At 33.6% G+C, this 22,988-nt stretch overlaps 1 long non-coding RNA gene across 1 annotated transcript; it reads left to right on the top strand.

Moving 5' to 3' along the window:
* Positions 1-484: 484 nt before the first annotated feature.
* Positions 485-1,856, top strand: LOC134232502 (uncharacterized). The gene is made up of 3 exons (XR_009984793.1): positions 485-784; positions 1,037-1,140; positions 1,378-1,856. It is a non-coding gene; the product is annotated as an uncharacterized LOC134232502 (long non-coding RNA).
* The last annotated feature ends 21,132 nt before the right edge of the window (positions 1,857-22,988 follow it).

The raw sequence follows: 22,988 nt of genomic DNA, 5'->3' as shown, positions 1-22,988 counted from the left end.
AGCTATTTTTAGCACATAGGTCACAGTCAAGGTCACAAGGTCATTGACCTTGGTGTCATTTGAAAGTGCCTAATTAGTGGAGTGTGCACACCAAATATTAAGTCTCTATCTCTCACGGTTCAAAAGTTATGGTGAAAGTTTGAAAAAACTATTTTTAGCCTATAGGTCACAGTCAAGGTCACACATTCATTGTTCTTGGTGTCATTTGAAAGCACTTAATTAGTGGAGTTTGCATACCAAATATTAAGTCTCTATCATCTATGGTTCAAAAGTTATGGTGAAAATTTCGAAAAAAGCTATTTTTAGCACATAGGTCACAGTCAAGGTCACAAGGTCATTGACCTTGTATCAGTTGAAAGTGCTTTTGTAGTGGAGTATCCAAGCCAACTATGAAGTCCCTAAGTCTCACGGTTCAAAAGTTATGTCGAACGTAAAATTGACAACAGACAAACAGACAGACAAACAGCTAAACAGACAGACAGGACAAAAACAATATGCGCCCCGAAAAAATTTGGGCACATAAACACTGTCTTGGAGTTAACAGCAGTTCTCTGTTTCTCCGGAATGTTATGTGCAATATGATCGGGATCGGAAGAATGTTTCAAAAAGTCGGGCTCAGTGATCAATTAATTTAAACAACAGACCGCCAAAATTTAACCTTGGCATCCATGTTGTAACGTCTGCTCTGTCTAAAGGAGGAAGTTTCAATAGTTTGTTGACCAGACAGCCCGAGATCGTATTGCTGTATCAACCAAAAGATGCAGATACACGTATTTCATATGCGGTAGGTCAGTCATATTTTTTTTAACATGTGTGTCAGTGATGATTAAAAATAAATACTCTAGGCCTAGGAGTGAGCTACCAGGCTACGTACGTTTCAGCCAATATGCCCATGATTCAAATCATTCAATCAGCTCATAGAATTTAATTATGGTTAACCACAATTAAAGGTGTTAATTTTGGGGAGGCATGGGCTGTTATCTCTTTTAAAGCAATGATTTACCATACATTTTTTTTTTTTTTGGTAGAAATCTAGCGTCTGTGCATAAGGAGGAGATTTTTTGAAAAAGAATAAGTGGTTATTCAACTAACTGCGATTTTAACAGGCTTAAAACTGGTCCATGGATGGTTATGTATGAGGTATATATATATATATTCTTTTTTTTCTTTTTTTATTGCTCGTTTAATTAAAAACAGTCAACTATAACTATGATTGTCATTATTTAATAATAAATATTATTTTAAACAAATTGATTTAAAATTGAAGAACCCAAATTTGTATTTATAAAAAGATTATAAAAGGAATAAAAGCAATTAATTTGAATTTTATTAGTATTGCACCATTATAATTTAAGTATTTTTTTTTTTAACTGATAGGATTTGCCCATTCGACTGCAAGTGCTGCTGCAAGAAATTAAACATGCAGTGACCTTACAAATTACAAAGAAGTCTGAAGAAAATTTTCATTGGACAGATTGGTGTAAAGCACAGACCTCAGAGATATAAATTGAATATTGTGAGAAATATGAATCGGGAATGCAGGTAGAAAATGGCAAATGTGATCCAGATTGATAAAAAATGTCTATAAAATTGCTTTTTTTTGTAAATATTCAATGCTATGTCAATTGTTATTTTTTCCCCAATATCTAATAGTGTTGAACTTTTCACTACCACTTTTGCTTAAATAGAATGAATAGATTTCCATTTGATAAATATAAAAAAAATGCCACATTCTTATTTATTTTTTTTCCATGATGAATTTGTGGCTTAAATAAGAGTTCAAACTTTTTCCAATTACATGCTCCTCTGTTTGTTTGTCAAAGATATAAGATCCAATACATTGCTCATGAACATAATGTGTAATTTTTTCATTCATTTATGTTTTTCTCATAATGATATATTAAATTGTATATAAATTTGCACATTGTTGATGGTTTTGTAAATATTTATATGTATGCATCATGTTATTCATGTAGCGGTTTTAGGCCATTTTATAACCATGTGATTAACTCCGTATTTTCTCCAGATTTCTGCATTTCCGCATTTTACCTCCATATTTTGTATATATGGAAATGCGGAAATCTGGAGAGAATACGGAAAAAGAGTCCAAATACTCCCATCCGCATTTTCTCCATATTTTGAATACGGAGAAAATCTGGAAATTTGAATACAGAGAAAATCTGGAATTAATCCGGAAAATTAGTCCAAATACTCCCGTCCGCATTTTCTCCTTATTTTGAATATGGAAAATATATGGAGATCTGAGGTGCGGGTACCTCATGGTTACTTCTCATTAAGATTTGTGTATTGGATGTGATTTATGGGAGGATCAAGCACCCCCTGCAGGTGCCCCTTATAATTAGAGGATAATTGACAAGACAGGGGGCAAAACAAACATATTCCTGACACTGATACCTTGGAGTAGTTTGGGTGATTTTATCAGTAGCTGACCCACAGCAGACAAACGCACACATGACCTCATCTGAACTCCTGTAGAAACTAATACTCACTAAACTGCCAATTGCCCACAAAATTGCCCTATAACATCTAATTATGTCAATTTGTAGCTTTTATTTCACATGTGGATTGAATTTTTGCAAACCTGAGCACTTAGCATGAACTTTTTTGTAATCAAATTAAGGAAACATGTATAGTTAATGCATTTCAAAATCAGAAAGCACTTTATAATATAGCTGAATAAAAAATAATAAAACAATTAACAGATTGAATTTTTTTTTTAGATTATATTACCATCTAACTCTCTACTTCTGTCTATTTTCAGTACTTGATAATTGTAGGTGTAAGAAAAAAAGATTGAACTGCCAAAACAATTAAACCTTAAGGATGTATACAGTGTGTAATTGATTTACAGTTTCCTTGTTTTATATCACTCAGCTGTTTTGTTGTCATTCTAAATTAATAATAAATGTTTATTTGAAATATATTATGTCTTCATATAGGCCTTTCAAAATAACATATCTTACACCAGAATCTACGCTGTTTTGATGCCTGTAAACGTGTGGCAGTGGCAGTTTGATTTTTACCTTTTATTTTTTATAAGCTTGTTCACTTGAAACCATCTCTTAAATGTCATAATAAAAAAAGAAAAACGCCCAAGTTTTTGTATAGGAAAACTTTCTTCCATTAAAAAAATGCAGAAAAGCTTTTCATTTCAACATCAGCAGCTCTAATATCCTCTATAACGGTGAAATAACAGAAATATATAGCATGGCAGGAAATAAACCAAGCCTTTACATCAAATAACATAAAGACTTAAACCAGCTCCCTCACTTTTATCGTGCATTCATGCAGTAAAAAATTCATTTCCTTACCCACATTCCTAAACAAATGCAAGTCATTTTTAGAATTATTTGCAGTATCCCCTCATATTAACTAGAGGGAATTGAGACAAATATAATTTTTTCCCAAATGAAATTCAGAATTTTTCCTTAATTAATCTTTTAAAATAGACCACCCTCCCTGATTTTAGGAAACATCTGTTGATATATAGTACATGACACTAAAAACCTACCTGTCAGGTGTTTCCCAATTTTAACTTTTATACAGAACTCCTCCTGACACACACTATCCTGCAATGTAAAGTCTATCATTCACTCACTATTAATATTATATCAAAAGTTACACAACTTCCTTCACTCCATTGCATTAATGCATGGTTCTGTAGAATACAAGGTCAAGAATCAGTTTCAACTGTATGCTATCTCCAGCTTTCAACAGAATATTTCAAATAACCAGAAGTCTCTGTCGAGATTGTAGCTCTACTGGTTTGTACTGATCAAAAACCGATGCATAGAATTATGTATCTTAGTGTAGTCTACTTGTGTGATAAGTTATATTGAAATCAGACCAAAACTGTAGAAGGAGTAGCATTTTAAAGGAATTCCACAGAAAATTCTACTTTTAATAACCATGGCAACACCGTTCATTGAAATCAAAAACCGATGCACTATTATGTGTAAATTAGTGTAGTTTACTTGTGTGCCAAGTGATAATGAAATCAGACCAAAACTGTAGAAGGAGTAGCGTTTTAAAGGAATTTCTCAGAAAATTCTATTTTTAGTAACCATTGCAACACCGCTCATCGAAATAAAAAACCGATGCACTATTATGTATCTTAGTGTAGTCTACTTGTGTGCCAAGTGATATTGAAATGAGTCTAAAACTGTAGAAGGAGTAGCGTTTTAAAGAATTTCTCAGAAAATTCTATTTTTAGTAACCATGGCAACATCGTTCATCGAAATCAAAAACCGATGCATTATTTTATGTATCTTAGTGTATCTACTTGTGTGCCAAGTAATATTGAAATCAGACCAAAACTTTAGAAGGAGTAGCGTTTTAAAGGAATTCCTCAGAAAATTCTATTTTTAGTAACCATTGCAACACCGCTCATCGAAATCAAAAACTGATGCACTATTTTATGCATCTTAGTGTAGTCTACTTGTGTGCCAAGTGATATTGAAATGAGACTAAAACTGTAGAAGGAGTTGCGTTTTAAAGGAATTTCTCAGGAAATTCAATTTTTAGTAACCATGGCAACATCGTTCATCGAAATCAAAAACCGATGCACTATTTTATGTATCTTAGTGTAGTCTACTTGTGTGCCAAGTTATATTGAAATCAGACCAAAACTGTAGAAGGAGTAGCGTTTTAAAGGAATTTCTCAGAAAATTCTATTTTTAGTAACCATGGCATCACCGTTCATCTAAATCAAAAACCCATGCACTATTTTATGTATCTTAGTGTAGTCTACTTGTGTGCCAAGTTATATTGAAATCAGACTAAAACTGTAGAAGGAGTAGCATTTTAAAGGAATTTTTCAGAAAATTCTATATTTAGTAACCATGGCAACACCGTTCATCGAAATCAAAAACCGATGCACTATTTTATGTATCTTAGTGTAGTCTACTTGTGTGCCAAGTTATATTGAAATCAGACTAAAATTGTAGGAGGAGTAGCGTTTTGAAAAATTGTTTACAGACAGACGGACAGACAGACAGACAGACGGACGGACTCCGGACGCATTACTATCGCATAAGCTCTTCTGGTCTCTGACCAGTAGAGCTAAAAACCGATACACAGAATTATGTATCTTAGTGTATTCTACTCGTGTGCCAAATTATACTGAAATCAGACCAAAACTGTAGGAGGAGTAGCATTTTGAAAGAATTTCACAGAAATTTCTATTTTTAGTAACCACGGCAACACCGTTCATCGAAATCAAAAACCGATATACAGAATTATGTATCTTAGTGTATTCTACTTGTGTGCCAAGTTATACTGAAATCAGACCAAAACTGTAGGAGGAGTAGCATTTTGAAAGAATTTCACACAAATTTCTATTTTTAGTAACCACGGCAACACCGTTCATTGAAATCAAAAACCGATATACAGAATTATGTATCTTAGTGTATTCTACTTGTGTGCCAAGTTATACTGAAATCAGACCAAAACTGTAGGAGGAGTAGCATTTTGAAAGAATTTCACAGAAATTCTATTTTTAGTAACCACGGCAACACCGTTCATTTTCAAAAACCGATACACAGAATTATGTATCTTAGTGTATTCTACTTGTGTGCCAAGTTATGCCGAAATCAGACTAAAACTGTAGGAGGAGTAGCATTTTGAAAGAATTTCACAGAAATTTCTATTTTTAGTAACCACGGCAACACCGTTCATCGAAATCAAAAACCGATACACAGAATTATGTATCTTAGTGTAGTCTACTTGTGTGCCAAGTTATATTGAAATTAGACCAAAACTGTAGGAGGAGTAGCATTTTGAAAAATTGTTTACAGACAGACGGACAGCTAGACAGACAGACAGACGGACAGACGGACGGACGCCACGCATTACTATCGCATAAGCTCTTCTGGTCTCTGACCAGTAGAGCTAAAAATTTACATTGAAAAGTTCTTAAATACAACCAATTGTTAACGGAGCATCTGTTATGATATGTGTACTGTAGGTCTAATAAATGCTATCCCATATTGTTTGGTGCTTTGTTAATTAATTCTACAAATAACGGTACATTTTTCAATTGAAACTGCATGTTATCTTGTAACAAGGAGAATTACGATCTAGCAGTTATTTTGTTTGGTAATGGAGTATAATTTTCTTCACATCTGCTCCAGGGGTTTACCCAGATGCACTTCATTTAAGAAACGAGCATCTTAAAGTTTGAATTCAATTTTGATCTCAACAAATTTAAGTTGAGATGATGAGAAAACTTCATTTACCACATTTTCTCATCAAAAAGAAATGCACATTTTCAGTTCAAATCTGAAGAATTTAAGTGCAACGGATTAAAACTACAAGAAAGATAGGAGAACTGAGCAAGACATGAGATATATACTGCCTATAAAGTGCATTAAATTTTACATGTACAGTGAACTTTTTGTATCCTGTACACTTATTCTTTTAAAACTATTTTATCCCTGATATATTGAATACTTGGATATCTTGAAGTTTGTTTGGTTCTATTAAATTTGAGATAACAAGTTTTGACTGTAGATTATGATTACATGTATACACCTAGTAGTACTTGGTAAATATTTTCAAACTACTGTACAACCTTTAAATCTAACTTTTAGATATCTTTTGTTCTTCATAGTTTAACATATAAAGTATAGCCTCAACCAAATCAATCCCATATAAACAATTAACGTACAACCCTTATTCAGTGTCTTTGTTAATCAATGACACACAAATCTAGAAAATGATTATGTATACCAACCTTCTAAATTTTCCAATACCAATAAAAATATCCATTTCATCTTCATCAACTACAACTAATTCCCTGTAGTTTAAATTCTCAGACACCCTTTCCACTATGTAAAGTCTACAAATTAAATCAACATTAACGTGATCAAATTTCACATGTACAGAATTTCTACAAGAATATCTTGTACAAAAGCATATAATGTAAGACTCTGCCAACAGTTTTTGCTTCATTTAATTTTGATACAAAGCAGCATTATGTAATTTTGTTTATATGTGAAATCAATCTTGATTTCAATCTCTAGCTAGCCACCATTTCTCTTTGTTTTATGACCCTAATCCTTGCTAGACTCTGTAATAAAACCACCAGACATCCATTGGAGACCTGTTTCCTCAGCCAGACATACTGGAAAATGGCTCAGAATTTTGCATTATTTCCCTAATGTATTTCAATTTTCTATGGCCAGAGACTGTCACATTTATCAAGTATCTGTCATAAATTTAACGTACATGTACTGGAAATTCTGCCATTCAAAATTGACACAGTAATCGCCCTTGAAATCCCTCTTATAGAATCTGTAGGGATAAGAACTACCTAAGACTATGATCATAAGGATTACTTTAGATACCTTCTAGGATCTGTAAGGATCTTCCAAGCTTTCCTGCAGGATCTGTTGGGATAAGGTTTACTGAGGGTTATCCTGCAGGAACTGTAGGCATAAGGATTACTTTAGGCTTCCTTCAGGATTAGTAGGGATAAAGATTACTGAAGGCTATCCTATAGGATCTGTTAGGATAAGAATTATTGTAAGCTATCCTGTAGGATCTGTTAGGATAAGAATTATTGTAGGCTACCCTGTAGGATCTGTTAGGATAAGAATTATTGTAAGCTATCTGTTAGGATAAGAATTATTGTAGGCTATAGGATCTGTTAGGATAAGAATTATTGTAGGCTATCCTGTAGGATCTGTTAGGATAAGAATTATTGTAAGCTATCCTGTAGGATCTGTTAGGATAAGAATTATTGTAAGCTATCCTGTAGGATCTGTTAGGATAAGAATTACTGTAAGCTATCCCGCAGGATCTGTAATGACTATGATTCAAATGGGCTATGACTTGGGCTCAGAAGTGATTTAGGTTACTTAAAGCTATTCCGCAAGATACAAGTATGTAAGGATAATGTCTACTTTAGGCTATTCAGGAAAGGATCTGTTGGAATAAGAATTACTTAGGACTATGTTGTAGGATTTGCAGGGATAAGGATTTCTTAAGGCCATCCTGCAGGATCTATAGGAATGTCACTGGATTCACAGGTGGTGAAAATCCAGTCTCAAACAGGAATCAAACCCAGGGCCTCTGGTGTACTGTGCCAGTACTCTAACCACTGATCTATTGAAGTTAAGTCGATCCTTTGGAATCTGCATGAATAATATTTACTTTAGTATATCCTGTAGGATCTAGTAGGATAAGGATTCCTTAAAATCCTGAAATACTGATGTCTCCTGAAAGAACCTTGTAATCAATTATTTTCTACACATCTGTCTTTAATTAATACACAGGTTATGTATCAACAAGAATACTTAGGCAGCAAGACTGTACTGGCCATTTCTTTTAGATCAAGGGGTCAGTAACTTCCTTAATAATTTGCCATATTGGCTGTCATTCCAGAACATGTAGTAAATATATTCCTAAAAACAATTAAACATATGTGGAATTTTTTTTTCTTGCCCAAAGTATCAAATTTATGGAGCTGTTCTAAGACGTTGAAACTCTGGTAAAGTTTGGGGATCATAAAGGTCTCATTAAAATTGTTTATAATACCATATAGCAGGTTTGGTTGGCGGGTGTAAAATTTAGCGTTTTCCTGCTCTAAGGTATGCCAATAATTTTGGCTTAATTTATTTTAGAGGACACAGGGTTTAAGCAGATGGGCACAAGAGTACTAACTATTTTAGCGATAAAAATTCTAGTGGACTATCATTAAAACACTAAAATAAGCCAAAATTAGAAGCCTGCTAAAATACCCGCTATATGGTATATACTCCTAAAAAGTCAAGAATTCAGGACAACGTTAACATTAAACGATGATTTTTTTTTTTTGGATTACAGTTGCTCTGGAGAAAAAAATTCAAACACAACTCAGACAATTAAAAATTATGATAATTAATTTAAAACTGCAAGTTATCAACTAAAATATACAGAAATCCTACAATATAATTTACAATCAATAAAATATGCATGCATTTTGCACCCCCTATAGTCTACTTACCAATGATTTTTGTGCAAATAAACTATTCTCTCTGTAGATAAATCTAAGGCTTATCACTTTTCTCACAAAGCACTTTCATACAGATAATAATTAGCAAGGGTGTGCATCAGACTGCAATATTATACATCATCCAAAATCAATACAGCATCGAAAAATAAATTCCTGCAAGAACTGGCAAAAAATGAAATCTGTGACGGATTTAGAATTAGGCAAAATTTGTTTATATTGCTCCGATAAGTAGCATATTATTCAACAGATGGGCTTTATCCTTTACCAGCAATTAACATTCTACAAGAGTGAATGTATTGACTTCTCTGCTGCTTGACTATACAAGTATTTATGTCAAATCCGTTCTCCCATCTGCAGTGCTATGCTGAATGATCAGCTATCTTTAACTGGTAGACACTTCACAGGTCAAAATGGTACAATATAAGTCTATTGTTAGTTCTTGACATTTCGTGTTCTTCTTAAAGGAGGTGACCAATTCATTCACAATTTTTAGGGGGCTTTCTGAGTGTCTATTCATAAAGATTTGCTTATACTTAAAAGTGCTACTACATGCATGTATAAGAAATGAGAAAGCAATACAGAATTGTATGAAAGGACTTGTAACTACCATTAACTGGAAAACTGGACAGTTGTAAGAACAGATGGTTCATAAGCTGGTGACAATATTAGGTATGTTGTTTAAAGTCCCTTCACGAAGCTCTTATTAATATAAAATGAGCCAAAAAGTAAGCTACACAGACAAACAAGCATTCACAAACTTGACCATTTCATACAGTTCCTAAGATACACATTCTCATTATCTATATGCATGCATGTCCATACATGTACTTATGTACTGTTTGCTTTTCATTTCCTCTTTTGTTCTCTATTGACTTTGGTCTGTTTTATGTGTCTCAATTTTTCAGTGGTTCATTGGAACAATTTAGAATCTATACTATCCCCGAGTGCTTCCACACAAGTTTCAGCTTTTCTGGTCCACTGGTTCTAGAGAAGATTTTGAAAAATTTGTCCTTTATTATATTTCAATGTAAAACTTGGATTCCCTAATGTGGTCCTGTCTTATCCCCAGGGGTCATGATTTGAACAATTTAGAATCTTCACTACCCCAGGATGCCTCCACATATTGTTTAGATTTTTCTGGCCTAGTTGTTCTAGAAAAGATTTTTTAAAGGCCCTACCCTATTTTTGCCTTTTCTTGATTATATTCCCTTGCAGTGGAACTTGGCCCTTTATTTTTACAATGTAAACTCTTCTTCACCCAAGGATACTTTTTACCAAGTTTGGTAAAAATTGGCCCAGTGGTTCTTGAAATGAATATGTCATTGTGAAATGTTTACAGATGGATGGACAAAGAACACAGGTATGGTAATCAGAAAAGCTCACTTGAGCTTTCAGCTCCTGGTGAACTAAAAATGAATCCCACCACATGGCATGCTGTTCTAAAATTTCATGCATCTGTAAGAATAGTGAGCTGAGAAAACTTTGATGAAAATTTGTTATGGACAGACAGATATACAGACAGCTAGACAGAGAGACAGACACACAAGGGTAAAACAGTATGCTCCCTCTCCTTCTCTGAAGCAAGGCATAATGATGGAAAATTTATAACAGACAGACAAACATACACACAGAGCTAGACATACAGACACACAAGTGTAAAACAGGAAAACTCTCCTTCGGATCGGGAGTATAAATATGGAATGTTAACCATTATAAAGCAACAGCAGTAACATGTAAAGGGACAGGCAAACACACGGACGATTACAACAAGTCCTATATCAACCTTGATAGATCTGTTTTCAGTGCTGCATACACTTAATATATACCTGATATTCAGAAAACAATGCTCCTAAGTCATGCTTAAATTGTATCTCTGAATCCATACCTGTCTTGGACACTTCATCCTTGGAGGTTTGTACAGGTGATAATATTACGTATAGGTATATCATTCTAACTTCAAAGAATGACACAATCCCCCGCTAGCCTGCCTTCTTCTCTCTAGTCTCATCAAGGTGTAGATGTAAGGCTACTCAAACTAAATCCTTGGTTTCACCACACATACATGTAGACAGGAGACAGAGGGGTTGTTTGTTAGGCAGTCTATTACAAATATATTAAATATATCCATTACAGCACACAAAGATGCTCTTCTGCTTATGAATTATTTAAAAAAATAAATATAATTCATGTATCATCTTATATATGACTGATGAGTTAATACTTTAAATTCAAAACACATGGAGCTAAAAATACAAATTCATGACTGATTAGTGCAGAAAATCTACAATGAAATGAAAGACATATAATTCATCAAAATATTTACACTTAAATTCACTCTCACTGAGAAGAAATTTAAGTTTCTGTGCTATCTCTGCTAAAACCATAAATTAAATGATGGATTGTAAAAGTAATGCAGCCCTGGCATGATTCACTGAATACAAGGTGCTTCCTGAGAATGGCAAAAAATTTGCAAGGTTTTTTTTATAATGTGGCAGACACACACTCCATAATATCTTCTGATAATAAGTTGATAAATATTTACCTTGTTTTTATATGCAACCAGATGAAACCAGAAGTAACTTATAAACATTTTACACATTCTGGTCCCGAGATAAAAAGCAATGTTAGGGTTTAAGGTGGAGGTGAAATAAAAAATTAATCACGCTGGCTATAAGAATGAATCACACATTTATTTAACCTAAACTCTATCTCTTTCATGTCAGCTATTTTCCCCTTCATAAAGCCTGCAATCTTTCTTAGTGTTTGATCAATATTTTTGGCTGTACTCATTCTTAACTTAACGTACCCACCCCTGTGTGCATGGCTACACCTATATCTGCATTTTAATCACTACAAATCAACTGAATGTAAGTTTATTAATTAAGTTCAATTAAAGCTCTAGTACAGCAATTAATCAATAATTATAAATGATAATAAACAATTGTATAATGTATCACTATCACATTTTCTTCTGAATAGTACTTGATTCAAATTCCATATATGGTTTTCTACTCAGTATCCCTGACCGCAAGGGTTGCCTGAATCATCTAACCTTTCTGAGAACAAGAGGCCCGTGGGCCACAAGGCTCACCTGAGTAACACTGGCCCTGCTTTTCTTCACCAGATTTACATCCTTGTACTACATATTGTGGCTCTATCATAACCCCCTGGGATCATGATTTTAACAATTTAGAAACTACACTACCACAGGATGCTTCCATATAAGTTTCAGCTTTTCTGGCCCAGCAATTCTTGAGAAGAAAATTTTTCCTATATATTTCAATGTAAAACTTTGATTCCCCATTTTGGCCCCACCCTACCCCCAATGATCATGATTTTAACAATTATGAAACTAAACCAACCTAGAATGCTTGCATATGTGTTTCAGCTTTTGTGGCCCAGCACTTCTTGAGGATTTTTTTAGCAAACCCACACTATATTTGTCTTTTCTTGATATCTCCTTAAATGTGGCATGACCCTTCATTTTAATATTAAATTTAAACTCCCTTTCACCTAAGGATGCTTTGTACCAAATTTGGTTAAAATTGGCCGAGTAATCTTGGGAATAAGTTGAAATTGTGAAAAGTTTACAAGTTTACAGACAGACAGATAGACTGACAAATGAACAGATGAATAGCTAGATAGATACAAATAATGTCGTTTTACAGGATGCAGATAAAAACTTTTTAATAAATCAATCTTAAATTTAAGCTTACAATTATCATGGCTCTGTAGTGCATGAGGAGAAATCTGTTTCCATTCCTTCACATTCTGTTCTGTGAAAAAAAGACAAGATGTTGAATTCTTTAGATGTGCTAATCACTAATTGTCAGCAAGCTTAACTGTAATACATGAGCTGTGTCTATGTATCAGTCAAACTTTATCTGTTACCGTAGGTAACTTTGCCAATGTTTATTGTATGAAGTGATCCATCTTTCTGAATCATCTAGAGTTGGCATAATCTTTGTGCAAGCTGATGACAGTTGTGAAATTCCCCGATATTATCTCAGTGTTTCTGAAGGTTTATGCAAAATTTTGCATTATGTCAAAAAATATATGAATATAATACAGTAAAATTTGTCTAATCCGGACTCTGAGTACTCCGGATTTTTGTCCATTCCGTCTATAAATTTTAGTCCCATGCACTTCTTTAACAAATTCATTAGAAAAAATTCTGTGTAATCCGGATACTGTCTATTCTGTATTCCGAACGGCCACACTGGTCCCAATTGCTCATAATTAACGGTAATTATTTCCCTTAATCCGGCCACACCTGAGTTACTTCTAAGCAATTAACACCTTTCGTGGTGGATGTGCTAATCTGTGTTTACATTAGCATAGTGCCATAAGACGAACTCATTGAAATGCGGCGGTGATACAGCCCGCTTGAAAAAAATATTATAATATTAAATTACAATTTAAAAGAAAAATTACCCTGTTTTAACTCATTTTACCACATTATAACATAAATACAAAATATAATATGTACCCGATTTACAAATCAAAATATAAATCGGGATCGAAAATCGAACGCATTTCAAAATGGCGCCATAACAGTGTGGGGAAGACGAAATTTTTTACAAAAAAATTAAAAGTTCACATCGTAAATAATTGTGCATTACTGGTTATACATTGAATGTGCTCTTTGACATGCGAAACCCGGTCCGCTTGATATATAGTAGGCCTATAAAACGCGTGTCTGTAGATTTTGATTTAAGTAACATTTCACCAGACTAATACAGTAAGTCATGCGAGACTATTTTATAATTTCTAGACTCCAAAATATTGATTGATTTTATAATTTAATTATACTTTATATTATGTATATGATGTACTTGTAAATAAACAACGAAATTTCAAAATTAATATTTTTCTGCATTTTTCCTGCACTCCGGATTCTGTCTAAACCGGCCAAATTTTATGGAACCGGCGGTAGCCGGTTTGGACAAATTATACTGTATATGAGCCAATGCATGAATACAATTATGCTGCCCACTAAAGGATTAGATTAGCTGTCTACCTGTCCAGAAAATTTTTTTTCAGACTTTATTAATATAAATTATATTAACAGTACATTGCACTGAAGACATTCTCAGATTACTAGTAGTTTTTATATGTACAGGTCCAGCACAATACCCTGATAAAGGTATATAGCTTGATAAAAGCTTTATCAAAGCTATATAGCTTTATTAAGGTATTACAAATACCTTGATCAAGGTATTTTATTTAATGAAAATTCAAAAGAATTCTTAAAAAATAAAATACTGAAAGTCGAGCTCTGAGTTTTTGTGAGTGTGTCCACTTGTGCATGAAAAGCACTCTGGTATCAAAAAGACAGCATGCTTTTATTGCGTGGACCTCAGTAAATATATAAGCGAGGTTAAACCGGATGCCATGGGCAAACAACAGTTCGCAGCTTAGGTAACTTGCCCGTAGAATAATTCGCCCTATTCGAATTAGAATATTCCATTCACTGGCAAATAGAATATTCCATTCACTGGCAAATCGCGCTTTTAATTCCGCATATCGCATTTACATATTCATTGGCGGATCCGAATTTCCCTAGCTCTCATACATATACTTTTAATACAAACTAAACTTTCATTCTATGGTACAAGCATTTTAAAAAGTAGGAAGAACTTGCAGTATATAGACAACTTAGCAACTTAATAGCCATTCTCTGTAACCACTTAAACTTCGTTGCCACGCATGGTCACCGATTTTGATGAAACTTCACCCATACTTAGTACTTGACACCAGAAACAAATATCAAACAAAATTTCGTTGCTATGTGTCTCGGTTGCTATGGCAACAGCCGGAAAAGTTTGAAAAATCGAGGTTTTCAGCCACTTTAAATCTTGATTGTGGCTTAATTAAAACTAGAAAAAGCAAACAAACCATTCTTACAAAAACATGACACCTTGATGTCACTTATACTGTAAAGAAACTGTTTAGAATATATCTCTAAGTAAGTGGTAACCAAGGGTACATTTGGAATACATTTAAAATGCTGAAATATGCTGAAAAACACTCCGTATTTACTAATGGTTGGTGTTACATGCTCAAACTCAATCAATGACTTAAGAAAAACAATGAAAAAGTTTGACCTTAAGTATATAAGTATAAGCAATATTATTCTATAAATAACTTTTATGGTTGCCATGGTAACACAGTGTAACCATGCAAAACCAGTAACTAAGATTGGGTTAATGCTACTGTCTTGAGGAAAAACATGAAAATTCAAGACTGGCAAATATGCATCCTTAGGACCTTGCAACACCAAAACCATAAGAAAAATTCGGTATAATTGCTACTTGGTAGTATTACCATGGAAACAAAGTACCAGTGCTTAAAAGTGAATTATTTTTTGCTGCATTAAGAATTGAATTGCCATTTAATCAAGAAACAAATTAAAGGACTCAGCTTGAATAGTACTTATCTGTTAGAACTGAAGTTGAATATCATATATTGATAAAATTTGATGAATAAAACAACACTGTTGCTATGGTAACCAAGAAGGGAAAATGTTCGATTTTGTGAACTTTATGTCAATATTAAACCCTGTGTGCCAACTTCTTGCATCCACTTAGAGATTGGATGATAGTCAAAATTAAAAGTCAAGTTAGCTGTTAATAAATATCAATCATAAAAGTTTTGGGAATCTACATTTAAGGGTACGTATCCAAGGAAAGAAAATATTTTTCAGGTTTTTAAGCATATATTTTCTGCTTATTTCCATAGCAACGCTCTATTTAAAGAATCTAATCTGAATTTTTTCAAATGGGAAAACTTGGACCACACCAACATCTTATAAAATTGATCATTAGTTATGAGGAAATGAGCTTTTTTTAAAAGATAGGATCAGATTTAAACATACATCGTGTTACTTTGAAGGCTCTCTGTGGTAGAAAAACCTTGACAACCATTGCCAACCAAAATGAAATATCATATTTTGTTCTTGGTATATGTTTCAAGGCTCTTTTTTCATTATTCGGTCACATTTCATCCCATAATTGCTTTTTATTTTTACGTGTATGACTTTATAAAATTCAATGAATATTTTTTTTACTTTTGAATACTTTGTTACCATAGTAACGTATGTAATAGTTGATTTACCAAACATGTTTATCATGCATTTGAGACATCTGACCTTCAATGTTTGGAAACAGTCATTGCCAATTGTTTGCTTTGCCGCAAATGTTAACTATGGGGCTCTAAACATGTTAAAAAATGCCATTTTTCGAACTTTAAGACATGTTGCCATGGTAACTATAAAACATAGCTACCAATTTTTGCCTGATTTCAGTTTAGGGTATCAATGGCTTTTATCATAGAGAGTTTGGAGAATTTCTGAGACTATGCGTGCCACAGCTCCTATATAAAATTTTAAATCATTACAGAGAATGGTTCTTAACAACTTGAATGATAAACGCCGTTCAACGACTAGTTCTAGCTTTTAAAAGATAGAACAAGCTTTCACCGGCATTAGTTTTGTGCACCAAGGCTGCAAAATAATTTTTTTATTTCAGCAATCCAAATACCGTTTGATAGAAGACTATAGCAACGGTTTTAGATATAAATGTGGCGGGGGGGGGGGGGGGTGGCTTCGACATAAAAAAAAAAACAAACTGTGTGCTACAGAGCTGTGCTACACGTAAACCATCAGATCTTTTTTTTTCCCGATAGATTTCTTCTGCATAAATCCAGAACAGGTGTCAGGTCCCAGCCATTATGGGTTACACGAATCAAAATAGCCCGATTTTTGAATCTGACAACACTATATAAAAAGGTCGCTAATCGGAGGTAAAATTTCACAATTTTGCTTTGAGACTATAATCAGTCATAAGTAGGCAGATCATTGTAGAAAATGTGAACAAACCTACATGAATATTTGCTACACACAGAAATTTTCTTAATTGAATTTTGGTTAGAAACACATGCATATGGTCCACGTATTGCAGTCCTTTTTTAAAGGACAGCAACTTGTACTGATTTCTTTGTGTTTGAGTACTTTACATCCATGGTTGAATTTACTGACAACAACCCAGAACTCGAGTTTCAGTATTTAATTTTTAAAGAATTTTTTTTGAATTTTCATTGCATAAAATATCTTGATCAAGGTATTAGTAATACCTTGATAAAGCTATATTGCTTTATCAAGCTATATACCTTTATCAGGGTATTAGAGAGGTTGAGATCTTAAACTTGTACGTGTACGTGTACTTGTAGAAATTTTGACGTACACGTACACGTTATTTTTAATTTGTCTGTTGAGATTTTTATGACGTGTAACATGTACGTGTACACTGCGATCGGTGTCTCTGTTTCAAGTATTTAGAAAGTTTTTTTGTCGTCAGTTTGTAAACAAAACTTGATAAAAATAAGTGCTCGTGAAAGTAAACATCCCATATAATGTATAACAATCACATTTTCACACTTTAATTGGCTTATTTTTATTATTAAAGCTACACGTTTTAACTTACATGTAGATTCCAATCTACAAGTTTTACGAACGTGTAGCAATCTTGACGTCACTAAAATTGATGACGTAATACACAAAGTATTTAGGTTATTCCCCTACTAGACGTACCCGTACACGTACACGTTTGAAATCTCAACCTCTCTATTGTGCTGGACCTGATGTATATCGCATATTTGGGTGATTGCCCCAAACCTGCTTCAATTCATTTTACTCTCCACGTGCACAAACTGATCTGAATCAATGGCCGTAGTACATGTTCAAAAGACAGATGCAACGAAAGAAATTGTCTTCATATAATTCAAAACTTTCACTGATTGGCGAAAGCCAGAATCAGAATGCTATACTTACGACACACGGCCCACCCCGTCCTTTCTCCACTGGCTGACAAGGTAGGGATAGACATTTCATCCACATATCAAAAAGAAACTGGTTGGTTAATACATACCTGGGATGTGACCAAAAAAAAAATACAGTACTGTAGATGGCGGGAAACCTAGCCACGTGCACGTCATGCAATTCGATCTACGAGAGGTAACTCATTCAAAATCTTGTACTTTTAATGGAACAAAAATCAGCTGATTTCACACGTATTTTACACTGACTATAGTTAGATTTCATGCAGCTCCGTATAACGGTTCGTGTATCGTGTACGTGTAACACTTAACAATATTAAAATGATTTAGAGTTACAGAATTTTTATATGTTTTTAGTTTATATTTCTTGACCTCATATTTTGAAATTTGACGTTGTAGTTAAAAAAAATTACTCAAAATTTTCAAGTTCATGTTTAAAATTTAAAACATTCAGATTTTCACCTAAAATATTCATATTTAAACATGAATTTGAAAATTTTGAGTAATTTTTTTTTAACTACAACGTCAAATTTCAGGACTGCAATACGTGGACCATATGCATGTGTTTCTAACCAAAATTCAATTAAGAAAATTTCTATGTGTAGCAAATATTCATGTAGGTTTGTTCACATTTTCTACAATGATCTGCCTACTTATGACTGGTTATAGTCTCAAAGCAAAATTGTGAAATTTTACCTCCGATTAGCGACCTTTTTATATAGTGTTGTCAGTTTCAAAAATCGGGCTATATTGATACTTATAACCCATAATGGCTGGGACCTGACACCTGTTCTGGATTTATGCAGAAGAAATCTATCAGGGGAAAAAATACAATCTGTTATTTTTTTCTGGAGTATGACTCCATGTATCATCCAAAAGTTTTGCTGAAATCTACATCTGATCAATTTTCGAATACCGATTTTTTTTTCCAACTTTCGAGTATTGAATCCATATATTATAATAAAGAATCAATAAGTTGATGATAAATACAATTAGACAGTTTTTAGTCAAGTATTTGCTGACTCTTGTTTTGTTATAAACATGATATTTTCTATATGTAAAAAAAAAAAAAAGCAAGGCACGAGCCTTTTTTACATTTTGAAGAATTTAAGTTCTGTATCTCCTTTGTAAATCAACAAATAATGTTCACATTTTTGCTGATCATTTTAATTGCCTTAGTTAAGAATTGTAAACATTATAATTGGTAAAAATGAATTTCAGTTGAAACTGTGTCCATGCCACCTTGGCCATAATTACTTTTGAACGGAAAAAGGCTAAGGATTATATACTTTACATATGCAATCCTTTTGACCAGACCTTTCATTGTATACCAACAACTTGAACCCTTTTACCTTGACCTTCGAGTTTGACATACTTTTAAAAAATTTAACCTTGGCCATAATTTTCGATCGGTTAGGGCTAGGGATTTTATATTTCACAATTGTATTTCTTGTGAGAAGACCTTACTTTTGATACCAATGAAACATATGAAAATAACAAAGAATATTCAAAATCAAAAGTCCATAATACACCTGCCGTGTGCTCCTTGTCATCATGTCATGATCGGGAAATAATTTGACTCAAGTATATTGCTGCATAAGTAAGTGCAGGTTGACGATAGAAAAGTTAAATACTAAATAGTTATCAGAGATCTTGGTTGTTAGATTACCACTAACGTCTTTTCAAGTAAAATATCCAAATATGGAACAGCTGTGTCAGGCTCTGTGGTATCTTTTATTTCATCAGGATATATCGTATCAACATATATGAATGGAAATTACCATCGTTAACAAACAATACGTCGCTGATATATCTAAATGTCGAGTTGAAGGCCACAGCAAGTTTTTTCTTCCTTTCATGCACATATTCTGCTTCATATAAATACAGAAATACGTCTACTAATAGCGGGGCGCAATTGGTACACTTGGGAATTCCATTAGATTGTTGGAAGACCTGGTCTCCAAAAACAGTATAGATATTGTCAATCAAAACCTCAAGCATCTTTTTTGATGTCAACTTCAGAGTACTTGTGTGTATTATCAGAATGTCTTTAACAAAATAATTTTGCACATGAGCAATGACAAGGTAAGTAAATTTACGAGTTCCATTTTCATTGGAAAATCAAATGGCAATGATTAAAAAAGCTTGAATTTATTTTGGGGAATGATTGTGTATAAAGTTGAAAAGTCGTAAGTTTTTAAGCTGTTGATTATGGTAAAATCTTGTGATTTCAAATTGTCCAAAAGTTCCTTGGAGTATTTACATGTACATGTAAGTATCCACATCTGATTTACAGCACATCTCGAATATATTATGCATATTACTCTTGAAGTTTCTCTTTCATTACTATTAAAATTTAGCGAAGAAAGAGGCTTTGTTTGTTGTTTGTTGAACATTTATTGAAACTTGCAATGTTTCTTTGTTTCTAAGGGTTTTATGGCGTTTCGGAATCCAATATACATATGGTACTTCAAATTCATAAATCTGTCTATTTCCCTGAGAAGAGACTGTTTCCCTCATCTGAGGGCTTATCCCAGAAAAATCAGAGCTACTCCCTGAGACAACTCTCTCATGAATATCTATTAAAATCTTTTACGTAATGTTATTAGCAATGTAACGATGGCGTCAAATCATTTCGACAAGCCATGTCAAAATTATACTTGAATTCTTGCAAAATGAAGACAAAGATAATTCTTCGAAATGTAAGTAAAAATTTTTTTTTTTTAAATAATTTTATTGTCCTCAGAAACAATGAATTATAAATCTCATAATTTTTTTAACTAAATTAATTTGTTAAAATTTAAACGCCTCTATATTTGTTTGTTTTTTAAATGTCTGAATATCCGGTGAAATAAATTGACTATAATTGTTCCGGTATAATAAAACAGTTATGGAATGGATACTAGGAAAATATCAAATTCATGGCTCCCCTCGGCAGGAAACTACCGTAACTCAAAACATACTACAGTAAACTATAGTTTACTATAGTAAACTATAGTAAATCAACGTTACAAAGTATATACTATAGTAAATCAAAGTTCCAAAGTTTTTTACTATAGTAAATCAAAGTTCCAAAGTTTCTACTATAAAAAATCAAAGTGCCAAAGTTTTCACTATAGTAAATCAATGATCGATTGTATGTTGTTTAACGTCCCTTTTGAGAATTTTTCACTCATTTGCTTGCCGGTCAAGAGCTACAAAATATAACCTATACTCGACACTCACACAGGGCTATTGAGCAGTGAAGGCTCCTTGTCGTACCAACACCTAATGCAACATCGGACCTCGGTTTTTGCAGTCTCATCCGAAGGTTCAGTGTCCAAGTCCCACAGTGGGATTCGAACCTGCGACGTAAGGATCGACTCTTTACTTTGCGACTCTAGGGCAGATGCTCTGACCACTGCGCCCCGCGTGCTACTATAGTAAATCAATTAGTTCCAAAGTTTTCACAATAGTAAATCAAAATTCCGAAGTTTTACTATAGTTTATCAAAGTTCCAAAGTTTTCACTACAGAAAATCAAAGTTCCAAAGTTTTCATTTGAATACTAAAGATAACTATAGTGAATTTTTAAATCTCAAAATCTTCTTCATGTCCTCCTTATCTTTTTTCACCAATTTGTCTGAGTGAATTGTGAATGTTCCTTGTACGCTCTCGAAAAACAAAAATCTCAATAGTCTCGTAAAAAGTCTTCATTTCGCAAGTTCTATGGTCGATACAGTGACCTTGTCAGCAAATACAACTTCAACTTTTATTTGTAAATAAAATATTGTATTAAAAATGTACAGTTTATCAATAAGTCAAATTCTGACTGACATTTTTCATGATAATTGTAAGAGTATTATATACACACTGAATTGTTAACGGAATTTTCAGTTTTCCCGATTGTGAGCACACGGCAGGTGTGACCAGTACGTAGCTGATGCTTGCTTCTCCGGGTCATCTGATCCCACCTTTGAGGATTTAGAAGCCCATGTTTGCTCTGCGCCCTGTATGATGGTTTCTATGGACTTTTAATCTTAAGTATTGTGTTTTTTATCTCAATATTTTACTTAAGCTATACAGTAATGGAGAAAACTTTAATTTTTTCATCGTCAGCTTGCATTTCACTTGCATTTTCAATAAAAATTCGTAAATTTACTAACCTTCTCTGAAGTTGATACAAGTATTGAAAAGATGCTCGAGTTTTTGATTGACAAAAAAATATATCTATGTGGTTTTTGGAGATCAGGGGCGGAATTCATAAAACTTCTAAAATTTTTCTCCAAAAACCACATAGATATATTTTTTTGTCAGTCAGGATCAGGTGGGATCAGGTGACCTGGAGAAGCAAGCATCAGCTACGTACTGGTCACACCTGCCGTGTGCTCACAATCGGGAAAACTGAAAATTCCGTAAACAATTCAGTGTGTATATAATACTCTTACAATTATCATGAAAAATGTCAGTCAGAATTTGACTTAATGATAAACTGTATATTTTTAATACAATATCTTATTCACAAAATACTTATATGTAGCTACATTTCTTCTTCTTCTTCTTTTTGTGATAGGTTCGATTCTCGTTCGCGGCGCCGCGGCATACCTAAGACGTAAACAAAGGTAGTGTCTGTTCCTTCGCTAAGCGCTCGGCACTAGAACACCCCTACTAATGTGTTCGGAACCTTTTATTTTTCGGTATTCTGCAAATTATAAAACCCGATGAGTTCAGAGTAGCTCTTGCAGTGGCTCTGGCGAGAGTTAGCGAGACTTCAGAGAGAAAGGGTAAATTATTCACGGAAATGTGGCTAGGAAGTGACTAGCACGTGGAGGCATGGTAAACAGAAAAGTTATGTTGCGTTTCAGTTTTCACCACCCTTGAATCAGCTGATAATGTCTGTAGAAATGTACTTCAATCAATCGATCTCTTTTACATTCATTCAAACTTGAATAAGTATTCTCTATAATACAATTTTCTGCCGTCTTGAATTAAAATTTATATTTGGACTTTGGACAAATATTTTTTCATGGGAACCCGGACTATATTTTTTGGCGTCAGATTAGCAAATGAGGCACCAGCATGATTTTAACTGACCAATCAGCTGAATGAGTATTGCATTATGGGTTACTACGAATACTACAGGAATTTTACGCTTGAAA

Source organism: Saccostrea cucullata, unplaced genomic scaffold (genome assembly GCF_032062105.1).
Source record: "Saccostrea cucullata isolate Sc308-1 unplaced genomic scaffold, CSIRO_AGI_Scuc_v1 ctg207, whole genome shotgun sequence".
Lineage (NCBI taxonomy): Eukaryota > Metazoa > Mollusca > Bivalvia > Ostreida > Ostreidae > Saccostrea > Saccostrea cuccullata.
The sequence above is the reverse complement of the archived record's forward strand: the minus strand, read 5'-3'. Positions and strand labels throughout refer to the sequence as shown.